General features: G+C 38.3%; 1 pseudogene; it reads left to right on the forward strand.

Moving 5' to 3' along the window:
- The first annotated feature begins 615 nt into the window (after positions 1 to 615).
- LOC110301747 lies at positions 616 to 2,589 on the forward strand (annotated as a pseudogene).
- The last annotated feature ends 11,384 nt before the right edge of the window (positions 2,590 to 13,973 follow it).

The following is a 13,973-nucleotide window of genomic DNA, read 5'->3' on the forward strand; positions in this document are numbered from 1 at the left end:
GATAGACCATCCAGAGACTACCCCACCTGGGGATCCATCCCATAATCAACCACCAAACCCAGACACTATTGCATATGCCAGCAAGATTTTGCTGAAAAGACCCTGATATAGCTGCCTTGAGTAAGGCTATGCCAGTGCCTGGCAAATACAGAAGTGGATGCTCACAGTCATCTATAGGATGGAACACAGGGCCCCCAATGGAGGAACTAGAGAAATTACCCAAGGAACTGAAGGGGTCTGCAACTCTATAGGTGGAACAACAATATGAACTAACCCCAGAGCTGGTGTCTCTAGCTACATATATAGCAGAAGATGGCCTAGTTGGCCATCACTGGGAAGAGAGGCCCCTTGATCTTGCAAACTTTTTATGCCCCAGTACAGGGCCATGAAATGGGAGTGGGTGGGTAGGGGAGCAGGGTAGATGGAGGGTATAGGGGACTTTCAGGATAACCCTTGAAATGTAAATAAAGAAAATAGCTAATAAAAAAAACACGAAAAGAAATGAAAAAAGAAAAATAAAAAAGAAAAGGTGCAGTTCCCTATGAGAGGGCCTTTGTGGTAAAGCCAGCATTTGCTCAGCAGTGGAAGACTCCGACTTTTCCGTACTCTTCAATGATGAGTCATGTGGCAGTGGAAAATGTGCTCGGGATGGACCAACAGTTTTCTGGCCTAGACCTGAAATCTTCAGATAATCAGAATGGAGTATGTACAGCAAGCAAAGAGCAATACATTCCTCTTCATTTAAGGATCAGAGAAGGTACTAAAGGAGTCTATGACAAAGATAGTTCAGGGTGGATTTCTAGTAAAGATAAGGATGCAAACAGCAGTTTTGGATCACGTGGTGATTCAAGAGGGAAGTCTATCTTCTTTGGGGATCATGGAAGTGAATCAAGGGGAAGGTTTGATGATTGTGGACGGGGAGTCTATGATGGCATTGGCAGCCGAGGAGATAGAAGTGGCTTTGGCAAATTTGAAAAGAGGTGGAAATTGTCGCTGGTGTGACAAATCAGATGAAGATGATGACTGGTTAAAGCCAGTCCCACCAAGTGAACATTTGGAACATGAAGTCTTTTCTGGAGGCAATACTGGAATTAACTTTGAGGAATATGATGACATCCCAGTCAAAGCAACAGGCAACAACTGTCTTCCACACATTGAAAGTTTCAGTGATGTTGACATGGGAGAAATTATTATGGGAAACATTGAGCTTACTTGTTATACTCGCCCATCTCCAGTACAGAAGCTTGCTATTCCTATTATCAAAGAGAAAAGACACTTGATGGCTTGTGCTCAAACAGGCTCTGGAAAAACTGCAGCATTTCTCTTGCCCATCTTGAGTCAGATGTATGCTGGTGGTCTAAGAGAGGCTCTGAGGGCTATAAAGGAAAATGGAAGATATGAGCGGCATAAACAGTATCTAATCTCCTTGGTACTGACACCAATGAGAGAATTGACAGTGCAGATCTATGAGGAAGCCAGAAAATTCTCATACAAATCTAGAGTCTGTCCTTGTGTGGTTTATGGTGGTGCTGAAATTGGTCAGCAGATTCGAGACTTAGCATGTGGATGCCACTTGTTAGTAGCCACTCCAGGACATCTAGTGGAAATGATGGAGAAAGGAAATTTGGGTTATACATCTGCAATTACCTGGTGTTAGATGAAGCTGACAAGATATTAGATATGGGGTTTGAACCTCAGATATGTAGAATAGTTGAACAAGACACTAGACACTATGCATCCAAAAGGTGCTACTTTTCCTAAGGAAATACAGATGCTGGCCTGTGATTTCTTGGATGAGTACATATTTCTGGCTGTAGGAAGAGTTGGGTCTACTTCAGAGAACATCACACAAAAAGTGGTTTGGGTGGAGGAGATAGACAAAAGGTCATTTCTGCTTGACCTCCTAAATGCAACAGGCAAGGATTCCCTGACTCTAGTCTTTGTGGAGACCAAAAAGGGGGCAGATTTGCTGGAGGATTTCTTAGACCATGAAGGATATGCGAGTACCAGTATCCATGGAGACTGGTCTCAGAAAGATAGGGAAGAGACCCTTCACCAGTTCCTCTCAGGAAATAGCCCAATTCTCGTGGCTACAGCAGTAGCAGCAAGAGGACTGGATATTTCAAATGAGAAGCATGTTATTAATTTTGACCTGCCTAGTGATATCGAAGAATATGTGCCTCACATAGGTCATACAGGGCATGTGGGAAACCATGGTCTTGCCACCTTATTCTTTAATGAAAGGTATATAAATATCACTAAGTATTTACTGGATCTTCTTGTTGAAGCAAAACAAGAAATGCCATCTTGGTTAGAAAACATGGCTTTTGAACACCACTACAAGGGTAGCAGTCATGGACTTCCTAAGAGCAGTAGATTTAGCGGAGGGTTTTGTGCCAGAGACTGTCGACCGAGTATAGGTGCCAGCAGTTCCAGCTTCAGCAGCAGCCATGCAAGCTGCAGTAGAAGTGATAGAGTTGACCATGGCGGCAGCAAAGGATTTGGTGGAGACAGCTAGGAGGCTTTCACAACAGTGATGGATATGAAGGATAATATATCTCACAGGAGGTTGACTAGTGGGGTAACTGAGCCTTCTTTGTGGTAGGTCACCCTGCCCAACAAGCTAATATGGAAACCACATGTAACTTAGCCAGACTATACCTTGTGTAGCTTCAAGACCTTGCAGTACAATACCAGCTGTGATTCTTCACTGAAATCTATTTTTTAAGGGAGCTCAGGGTCACAAGCAAAGATGAAAGGAGCAATCAGCTGCCCTGTTCTGAAGGTGTGAAGACTTCATTGCTGTAGTTTGGATTAACGCCCCTCCTGCCTACCCCTATCCCAAACTGCATTTGTAATTTTGTGACTGAGGATCATTTGTTTGTTAACGTACTGCGCCTTTAACTTTAGACAAGTCTTTTATTTTGATGTCCTGTTGGCTCAGTAATGCTCAAGATTCCAATTGTTTTTGACAAAATAAATTTACTGAACTTGGGCTAAAATCAAACCTTGGCACACAGGTGTGGTACAACTTAACAGGAATCATCGATTCATCCATAAATAATATAAGGAAAAACTCAAGGGGTAGCCTGCCTTAAGGCTTTTGATACTTGCAGACTGGGGGAAAACAAGCAACAGTCTTGAATCATATTAATGGAATTAGTTTCTAATGTGACAAACTATATTAAGTTAAAAGTTCTGATTTGCTCACTCTATCCTGGATAGGTATTTAGAACCTGGCAATAGTCTTTAAACAAGCCATTCCAGTCATGATGAGGTGATGTGTGGATACATGCATACATTCAAAGCACTGTTCTCAAAGTTAATGCAAGTAAATACAGCAAATCCTCTTTCAATGTTTAGGCAGATCCTTAACTATGAGCTAGCCAAATGTGGACATGTTATTACAGGGAAAGTCGAAAGGTCTGATAGCTTGAAATAAGTTTAGGAAAATTCATCTACTTAGAAGTTTTAAATGCCTGCCATTAATAAAAAAAATATGAAATGGTAGAGTGGCTAACCACAGCAATGGCCAGGCCTCACCTAGGGCTCTGGATGATTTTTGGTCTAATAACGCATGCTAGTGTTGATGTTTTTTGTTCAAGACAGGAATGAACAGGAAGAATTATGCAGCAGGCTGTATTTTAAATTCTGCTTCACATTACTCTGTTCAAGCTGTGCTGAGATGTTAAACTGGTTTACTATAGACTTTATTTTAAAAAAAAATGGCTCCAGAAGAGTAAGAAACTGAAATCTGAGATCACACAGGTTGGAAATATGTACACAACTGCTCAAGGTGTCAATTCTGCTCTACAGTGCAGTTTAGTCAGTTTTAGTTGCATAGGTTTCCATTGTATTTATAGTCTGTTTATGCTAAATCTGGCCAAAGATGAGCATTGTCCAAAACTAAAATGCCTATGCCACTGGGAATTCTGGGTTAATTTTGTGACCAGGATGCAGTGATCAAAATGTTCAATCTTTTTACAGTGGCATTGGATGACGGCAAAAATTTCCTAAAGTGCAATAGATTTTCAAGTATATCGTGCCTTGTTCTAAAACTTTTATTATGTAGAGTACCTGACAGTATTGAGCTCATTTGTTATGGTGCTACTTCAATTAGTCTAGGTTTAGGCCCTTGTACATTTTGCCCATAACTTTTTACAAAGTACTTTTTTTTTTTTTTTTTTTTTTGAGACAGGGTTTCTCTGTGTAGCCCTGGCTGTCCTGGAACTCACTTTGTAGACCAGGCTCGCCTCCAACTCAGAAATCAGCCTGCCTCTGCCTCCCAAGTGCTGGGATTAAAGACGTGCGCCACCACACCTGGCACAAAGTACTTCTTTTATTGCACATTCAGATATATATATATATATATATATATATATATATATATATATATATATATCATGTGTGTATGTCCTTAAACTTCTGATCTTACTTGTCTTTTGGAGATTGTTGTACGCAGCTTGTCTAGAAAAGGGATGGGACTAGATTCTAAAATTCATTTGGGACCATGGGAATGATAGTTGGGAAGAAAACTTTGCACAGGACAGATCTCTAGATACTTTTTGTTGATAGTTTTATGTAACTGAACATTTTGACAAATATTTATTTTTATAACCCTAAAAGTGATTCTTTGAAAGTTTACAGAAACTTGACCAAAAGACAGTACAAAAACACTAGCACTTGAATGTTGAATGTCACTGTATGCGTGAAATTATATATTTCGCAATATTGTGAGCTTTTAATGTTAAGTCATAATAAACTCTTAAGTCAAATTAAGCAGACCTGGCATTGGCTGTGTAGCCATATCTTTCTGATGTTTGTAAAAACAAAATTGGCTACTAGAAACTAAATCATGCCAAGGGTTTGATACACTTGTCTTAAGATATTAAGGAAACACTTCAAAACACTGATCCAAAGTGTCTAGATTATCAGATGTTTGTTGTATGAGTTTTGTTTAGTTGTATTCTTTTTTTCAGTGAATCCTCAAACATGTGATTATCTTTGTTATATTGGCATATGCAGTGACTTGTAGATTCAGCAATAGCATTTGAGCAAGTTTTATCAGCAAGCAATATTTTCAGATATGTTTCAAAATTAAGAATTGGTTTAAACTTGCTGAATGTAAAGATTGACCCTCAAGTCACTGTAGCTTTAGTAATGGCTTATTGTATTAGTTTAGATGCTAGCACTGCATGCACTGTGCATATTCTGGTTTTATTAAAGTAAAAAGTTGAACTGCACAAAAAAAAAGAAAAAAGATAAAGGTTTATAAACTCTAAGTGGCATTGTAATTCTTATAATTATTATACCATGTTTTGCTGCTAATGAATATTTTTATTTTGGAAAGTCTTTAACTCTTCAGAGGTTACTCATTTAATCTGCCATGTGGGTGTGTTCTAAAGGCATTATTTTAAGTCAAATTTTACTTCTAAGCTATTTCAGTTGCACACTTAAGGCCTTTGGAGAAAAAGTGGAAAAACAAACCAAGGATTAAATATTTGCTTTAGTGGTCTACAAATGATTGTTCATTTGAGTGTCTATGAGTGGAGATTTGAATGTCATGCCAGGATTGACGAATTAAGATGCTGCTATGTAGGATATCTTTGTTTATATTGATTTATTCCTTCATATTGTATGTATTTCTATAAACAACAGCAACAAAGGACTTTTCAAAAAGATCATTTGAAAGTGCTGGTCATAAATTTTTATTAATGTGACACCATGAAATATTCACATTGGTTTCATTTTCACTACCTTATGCTAACCATGTGCCAAGGATAAACAGACTAATATATACAGGGCCAAACTCTATTTTTTGAATTACATTTCAGAGGTATTGCTCATAAATACTTGTCACAGTTTTATTCAAAATGTCAAATGAAGTGCAAATTGATCATGTTAGAACAATGAACTACAATATATCAACATGTCTACAAGATATTACAGTAGACAAGTTAGTGATTAAAAGAGTAAAATCAAACCTAGATTTGAGTTACAGATTTTAGGAATTTTGATGGCAATTTGTGCTAATCACACACACACACATTTATACACAAGTTTTTATTTCTATATTCATTATGTGATTTGTATCGAAATAATTAAAATATATTTATGTGTACTAAATTAGTTCATATAAATACTCTTTCAAGTGGACTTTAATTTTCATCAGTGAGCTTTTCTCATTGTTTATTATCTATAACACAAGTAGAGGAATCTACTAACATTTCCCCTCTAGTGACTATATTTTATACAAATGTTGTTGAAATTCAAATTGATTATCTCACAGTGTAGGATATACATTCACAATCAAATATGCACCCCTGAAACTCATTCCCAAGAAATCATTGACAAGCCATCACTAGGAGACATTTCTGACTGTGGGTCTTGCTAATTAGCTGTGTTGGTGTGTCTCATTCATAAGCATGGTCATTTTGAGTCACCCTGTCACACAGGTTGTAGCTATAAACAATGCCAGTCAAGGTTACTGGAGCAAAGCAAAAACACAAAAAGAATAGAAAAATACCCCTATGTAGGTCAATACGAATCTCTCTATGCCTCCAGAGCATGTGTCTTACATAGACTGTTGATGCCAGAAAAGACTTTAGGGATCAACAGCTGCCTCATTTTACAGATGAGGAAGTTCAAATTCAGGGACATGGAGATGTTCTGGGTCAGACAGCTAATTAGTGGCAACAGCAAGGTGAAAACTCTGGTTTCACAATTCACAGCCTGCTGCTCTCCTGCCTCATCAGCTGCTGCTTCTTTTGACTTCAGATCAGAAATCAAAGTCTCCCTGTGAGTTGCAGCACCTTGCAATTAACCAGGAGGGTTGTTTTCCCTTTCCTTTTATTTGTTATGTGTAAACACAAGAGGAGAAAAAGTTTTAGGTGTATTGGAAACTGCCTATTTTAATACAGAGCTTCTGAAGTTATACATAAACCCCAGTTCTCTTTTTTCAATGATACAGGGCCACCCACACACATAGTAAAAGACAAGCGAACTCAATAGGCTATGTACTATGTCCACCTACTGCATCATACCCTAGCTAAATTTCATACAAATGCTAAAACTAAAAAGGATATGGTTCTTCCCTCTTCTTGATTTCAACTGATTTCTGTGGCATTACTGGCCATCTTTATTTTCCTTCCCTTTCCTCATCCTCATGTCTATAAGCAAGGTCTACAAGAGTATAGCCAGCTTAGAAATGCTTCCAAACAATTTCCTCATGCCTGATGTAATCCTAAGTAACACATGCAGTCAGAACAGTCATTGTTTCTTGATGCTTAGGTCTCTGGAAACATTTTTTAATAAAATAAATATTCTATGTCTCTTGGACATGATTTTCCCTCCATTTATTGTTTTATAGATGACATAATAAATACCTCTTGTTTAAAGATCATCTACATCAAAAGTAATTTAATTAAAAAAAACTTTTAGTTTCCTTTTCTCTATTCAAATTATATTACCAAATACCCAGGCACAATTACTTTCTGGTCCACTTTTAGAAAAAGTAATGATATTTTCATATTGACTTAATTTATTCTCCTAAAAATGGCCTTGAAAATAATTATGCCTGATTATCTTGTAAAAATGGTCTGAAATGTGGAAATATTGTAATATTCTGTGTGTGCTGCTCTGAAACTCGGAAAGACACTTGCCTTCTGTGGGATATTTGATACAGAATGATTGCTAAGGCTGTGAAGAACGTCGGATACAAACACCACACAGATTCTGTTGTATTTGGGCTTTGCTTTCTTTCTGGGAACTTCTCTGTTACTAACTGTATAGGTTGAATTGGTGCCAGAAGTCTGAAATGTCAAGATTCTATTTGAAGGCTGCATTAACCAGGTGCAAGTTTGTTTGTTCTTCTAATACATTCTTATCCTCTCTTTCTAGTCATACCCCTTTCAGATCCCTCATGCCTCTTTAACTGTAATCAGTGCCTTCCATTTCTTCTATCATTTCTTTAATTTTCTTGACTTAACATTACTTTTTCCTGAAAAGTTTATGAGCATTTAAGTAACATAAATGGAAATGGTGAGAGCTAAAATATAAGTGGAAACCAGAGAGACCCATTCTCAATTATGTCTGGACCACAGTTATGCTCCACAATGAACACAATGATGTAATATTCACAGAGAATGAAGCATTCTGATAAGCTGTAAAATGGGGTAGAAATCCTTTAGATGAAAGTTTTACATCATAGTTATTTTCTTTCTAACATTGCAAGTCTCATTCTAACCTACTTGGCATTTGTTTCTAGTAGTTGCAACAGTGACCTCAAGGTAACATGCTTTTCTCACAGCACAGTGTATCCATGTATTAAAGTTCTAGCACGTTATGGACAAATACAGAATATCCCAAATTAAAATGAAGAATATGCTGTGACTAACCATCTGATCATACACAGATGTCTAACTTGTTCAGCAGAGTGTAGTAAGTACAGCACAGTTGGTACACTGCATAGGTCTGTAATAAAGGAAGGCATCTGCATGCATAAGTGCACAGGAGGCATCTCCAGAGACCCTCCTTCGGAAGTTAAGAGAATGTAGTTTTCTCTCCATCCATCGCATGATTTATCATAACTGTTCCAAGGAGCAGCACCCAGCAGAGAAATTGTACTTGGAGTTGTCTTGCTGTTTCCTTCATAAATCCCTCTTTTTGAATGATTTATAACTTGGTTGTTTTTACCCATTTCTCCCTAAAACTTGGCACATAGGTCCTTACACTGTGGATCATTATTTCCTCACATTTAATTTAAACCAGTTTAAGCTTGAATTCCGTCTCTTTAGTCCCATCAACTAGGGAACCACAGGGGGAAAAAATGTTATAAGGGACATCGGAAATTCTATGTAGCTAAAATAGGGCAGTTGCCACCAGGAAGCAGATAATAATTATGATCTGAAGATCCTTTTTAAAATCCCTGTTGGACAAAATAAGTATGTAGTGTGTTGTAGAGCAATCCAGTGTTCTTCCTCACACCACTTCCATGCTTGACTCAGTGAGGCATATTTTCAGATAAAAAAATTTGCAACCCAAAAGCCCTGCTTATAAATCAAAAGAGGAAAAAAATACCCAAGCAATTTAATTCGCTCTGTCTACAAAGCAGAATGAATTGATTTAATAAAAAATTCAAAACATTGTAAGTACTTTTTTATATGGAATGTCCATCATTCAAGTAAACTCTCTGTCAAGAGATGTATCTGCATCAGCAGGATGCATCTGCATCCATGTGAGGCTCCGTTTGCAACAATGAAGAATGCAAAGGGCATAACTCAGGGCAGTTTCCACCATGATTTTAAGGAAAGACCCAGAGACAGATTAGAATTTAGATGTATCTAGGGAGAACTCATATCCCCAAGGGTGTTGAATCTTTATAGCAGAGCTACCATGAAGCTCTCAGGAAAGAAGGCCTGTTTGAAATGTTCAAGGTCTGCTAGGAAAAGTTGAAGAGGATGTGCAAAGATAGCTTTAGAAACTAATTATTTGGCTTGCAACCAGACATACAGAGGATGCTGCTGAGGATGAATGCTGTTCCAGTGTACATAAGATACCAGGCTTGGAATTTCAAGACTTAGTATCTGTCCTGCTGGTATTTCCCTTGTTTTTGGCTACATATTCCTTTCTACTTTTGTCAACAGAAATTAGAATATTTACCTTCTTCTTGCTACACAAATATATCTTCCAACTATTTACATAAATTTGATTTTACAAGTTACAGGTGAGGAAAATTCTAGAAGAGGATTTTCACTTTAAGTTTTGAGCAATGTTTCAGTGTGTTCAAAATCAATATTCAGAATCATTTATAATAAATGGGCTAAAATTGATGCATTTTTGCATGGTATAAAGAAGTTATCTTTGGGCAGCATAGAAATTAAAATGGTTTAGGTGTTTTTTTGTCCTGTCATGGTCCATATATGCTGGACTCCTATTTGTCAAGGTAGCATTGAGAAGGTGGTGAGACCTTTAAATTCAGGGCCTGCATGCAGGGCATTGTAGACATTGCCCTTGGAATGAAATTGTGATGGTTTGAATAAGAATACCCCCTATAAAGTTGTGTGTGAATGATTGATCCAAAGGGAGTGGCATTTTTAGGAGGTATGGCCCTGTTAGACTAATTGTAGCATTGTTGGAGGAAGGCTTTGGGGTCTCATAAACTCAAGTGTAGCCAATGTGTTTCACCCTTGTTCTACTGACTTCTGATCAAGATGTAGAACTCTAAGCTCCTTTTCCAGCACCATGACTGTTGGAATGTAACATGTTTCTCACCATGATGGCAATAGACTTAACCTCTGAAACTGTAAGCCATCTGTAATGAAGTGTTTTCCTTTATATGAGTTGCTCTGGTCATACTTTATCTTCACAGTAATAGAAACCCTAACTAAGACAGAAGTGATATGCATCTCAGGGTGGGGGGGACAATGGGCTATGCACAGACTGCTTGGTCTCCAGTCGAGCTGAGGTGTGCAACCCCAGTAAAACCTGGTGGTGATAATTTTCACCTACATGGGACAGAAGACATTCCCTCATATCTCCTGGACCCCTGGCTCCTGTTGAACTTACCACCCCCATAGGAGAGGCTCGTGGCTAGCAGTCACGTACACAATATCCCAAGCTTCTGACCTCCAGGCTAGACTCCTCCCAGTTATCTAGAAACAGCAAGATATCAAGCCCACTATAAGAGGGGCTGTTTGGCCCCTCCTCGCTCTCTTACTCTCTTAAGCTTTTTCTTTCCTTACTCTGCCTCTTACTCTCTCTCTCTTTTACTCTCTAAGCTTTTACCTCTCTTTCTTTAAGCTTTCTTACTCTCTAGCCTTTTTTTCTCCTTCTCCTTTACCCCCTTCTCTCCTCTTGGTGATGGCTGCACTCTCTCTCTCTCTCTCTCTCTCTCTCTCTCTCTCTCTCTCTCCCATTTCTCTTTCCCTCTGCCTTTCTACAATAAAGCTAAAAAACCATAGACTGTCTCTGTTCATCAGGGCCTGGACTAAAGACTCTTGCCTGCCTGGGAACCTCTCTCCCTCTGCCCTCTTTCCGTATCTCTGGGGCTGAGAGTGTTCAGGGCCCCTATTCTGTTCTCAGCTCCTCTGCCATATACAGTGTGGGCTCACCGTGTGGAGTCAGTGGCTTCAAATGTCAGATGCCCACCCGGGGCTGCATGGAAAGCATCCAGCAGTCCTCTGACATCTGCCCGCCAAGAGCCAGACACAGGCTCTCTCCCTCCCTCTTCTTTCCCTATACCCACAGCCCAGCATCAGGGTACCCAGGTGATAACCATCATGAGATGGTTATCATACAAAAGAGATCTAGCCTCCTTAACTGCATTCCAATATTTTGATTACAGTGTGAGTTATCTCTTGAGCATGGGCTTCATCACTAGGATCCATCCTCTAGGAGGATGATACTGAAGCTGTTACTATACCCACAAATATCCAGAATTTGGAGCTAACTTTACTTTAATTTCTTAAATTATTTCATTAAGATTATTCTTTTAAAACTTCATACATCCATAGAGCATATTATAATTGTCTTGCCCACCCCTTCCATCTTTCATGCATCCTTATAAAATCCATTCTGCCATAAAAGTCTTTACTCTACCCCCCCCCTTCTTTTTAAATTTCCTTTGTGGCTTGTAGAGTTTAACCAGGGGAATCTCTATGAGCATTAGATTGAATGGTGCCTAGTGAACTCCACAGTCAGTATCAACCAAAGTAAATGATGACCTGTCTACCACAGTCTATCATCAATAGTTTAAACATGAGAATGATGTGTCTTGGACCTTTTTTATCCATGCCTGGATGTTGGCAGGTCCATTTCTGTGTAGACATAATGCAGATATCCACGGCTGGTTTCAGTTTATGATTTCAGTGGCTGTATCTGCCAAAGAGTTTATATTTTTACAGCCCCTTTCTTTGTGATGCAAATTTTATATTCTTTCTACTCTATCTTCTGAAGTGTTCCCAATCCTTGGATGGATTAGAGTGAGTATCTTATTGAGGGAAGAATACTTAGCCATCTCTGATTCTCAATAACTTGAGTGTGTATCTCCATTCGCTGCCATTAACTGGAAAGAAGATACTACAAAGATACTTTCTAGTTCCATGCTGTATATTTTCTTACTGTCACACAATAAACTAAATAAGAAAAAAAAAAAAACTATTACAGCATCTTGTTTCAGTTTTAATTTTATGCTGGACTACTTGTTCTGTCTTTCTTAGTAGATTTAACAGATCTCTATGCAATCTGTAATAAGTATTTATACTCTTTCAAATGGCATTCATGTTTTATTAAGTAGTAAAAGAAAGCAATGATTTAACCCGAGGCTATGATTGATTATGTTGGTTCCCAGGAAGCACAATGGCACTCTATTCCACATCCCCCATTAGCTAATATGAATCATCACAAGAGCTGAACTGAATACATGCCCTTTTGGTAATCCATCTCTAGTTGTTTCATCTAAAAATAGCACTATTTCCTTTGAATGTTCAGATCATTTGAAATATTATTCAGTTTAACATCTTTTATTCAGTTGAAACATCTTTGCTTGTACACAGCCTTTGCTTTGTTAGTGATCATGACTATGAGAACAGACTTCAGGAAGTTCTCATTGTATACTGTACATTGTATACTGTGTGAACATTTGCCACTTATATTTAATTATAAAATGTATATAATATGAGAAAAAGAAATATAATGATTTTCTGTAATTTATGCAAATATTAAATTTATTCACTTTCAAATATACTTGTGTTAAAACACCATTTCAAAATAATCATTTTGAATGTGGTTATGCCATTTCAAATTGAAGCAATTTAGACAAATACAATATTTAAATTTTGAAGGCTATCTATTGGGTTCATGGAGAAGTTGAGAAAACCCACTTTAAAGATAGAGGCTTAAAACTAAAGCTTTCCTTTTTGACTACTGTGATATAAATTGCAACCCTGAAGTAAATTTGTATGTCAAATTTAAAGAATGAGACCAAAAGGTGAGGTGGAGCCAGGTGAACCATAGCATTGCATAATCATATCTTGACTCAGAGAGTTGAGTTTCCACTGTGGGTACTACTGTCTGCCTCAACCTGAGGTGGCTATCACAGGAAGGAATTAAACACTGGTGAACATATACAGGTCAACTGTTCTCAGGAATCTTGACTCAAAGCCTTTGTGGTAAAGTCCCATCCTGGGCATTGAGCCCCAAACTCAGAATGATAAGGGAACAATGGAGTGGTCATGACAGGCAATCAGTTACATATATTACAACGTGTATACCTTAGTTTAGATAAGAGCAGTATACTGGCTAGTTTTGTGTCAACTTGACACAGCTGGAGTTCCCACAGAGAAAGGAGCTTCAGTTAAGGAAATGCCTCCATGAGATCCAACTGTAAGGCATTTTCTCAATTAGTGATCAAGGGGGAAAGGCCCCTTGTGGGTGGGACCATATCTGGGCTGGAAGTCTTAGTTCGATAAGAGAGCAGGCTGAGCAAGCCAGGAGAGGCAAGCCAGTAAAGAACATCCCTCCATGGCCTCTNGCCAGTAAAGAACATCCCTCCATGGCCTCTGCATCAGCTCCTGCTTTCTGACCTGCTTGAGTTCCAGTCCTGACTTCCTTTGGTGATGAACAGCAGCAGGGAAGTGTAAGCAGAATAAACGCTTTTCTCCCCAACTTGCTTCTTGGTCATGATGTTTGTGCAGGAATAGAAACCCTGACTAAAACAAGCAGCTTCTTGCTTTATATTCTTTACTGGTTAAGAGACAAACAAAAAAATATGGAATAACAGGATAGGAGTTTGTTACTAGAACTGGGAACATGATGTCATTTTGACACTACCACTGAGATGGAGAAATTGACCTTGAGATGGCTGAACTCAGACAACTGTCTTCATATAATCAACTAATGGAACATTATACTTGTCAAAATGTTGAAGTTGTTATTATCAATTGACCATGTAATAAAACATTTACATATTATTC

The sequence above is a fragment of the Mus caroli genome, chromosome 1 (assembly GCF_900094665.2).
Source record: "Mus caroli chromosome 1, CAROLI_EIJ_v1.1, whole genome shotgun sequence".
In the NCBI taxonomy this organism is placed as follows: domain Eukaryota; kingdom Metazoa; phylum Chordata; class Mammalia; order Rodentia; family Muridae; genus Mus; species Mus caroli.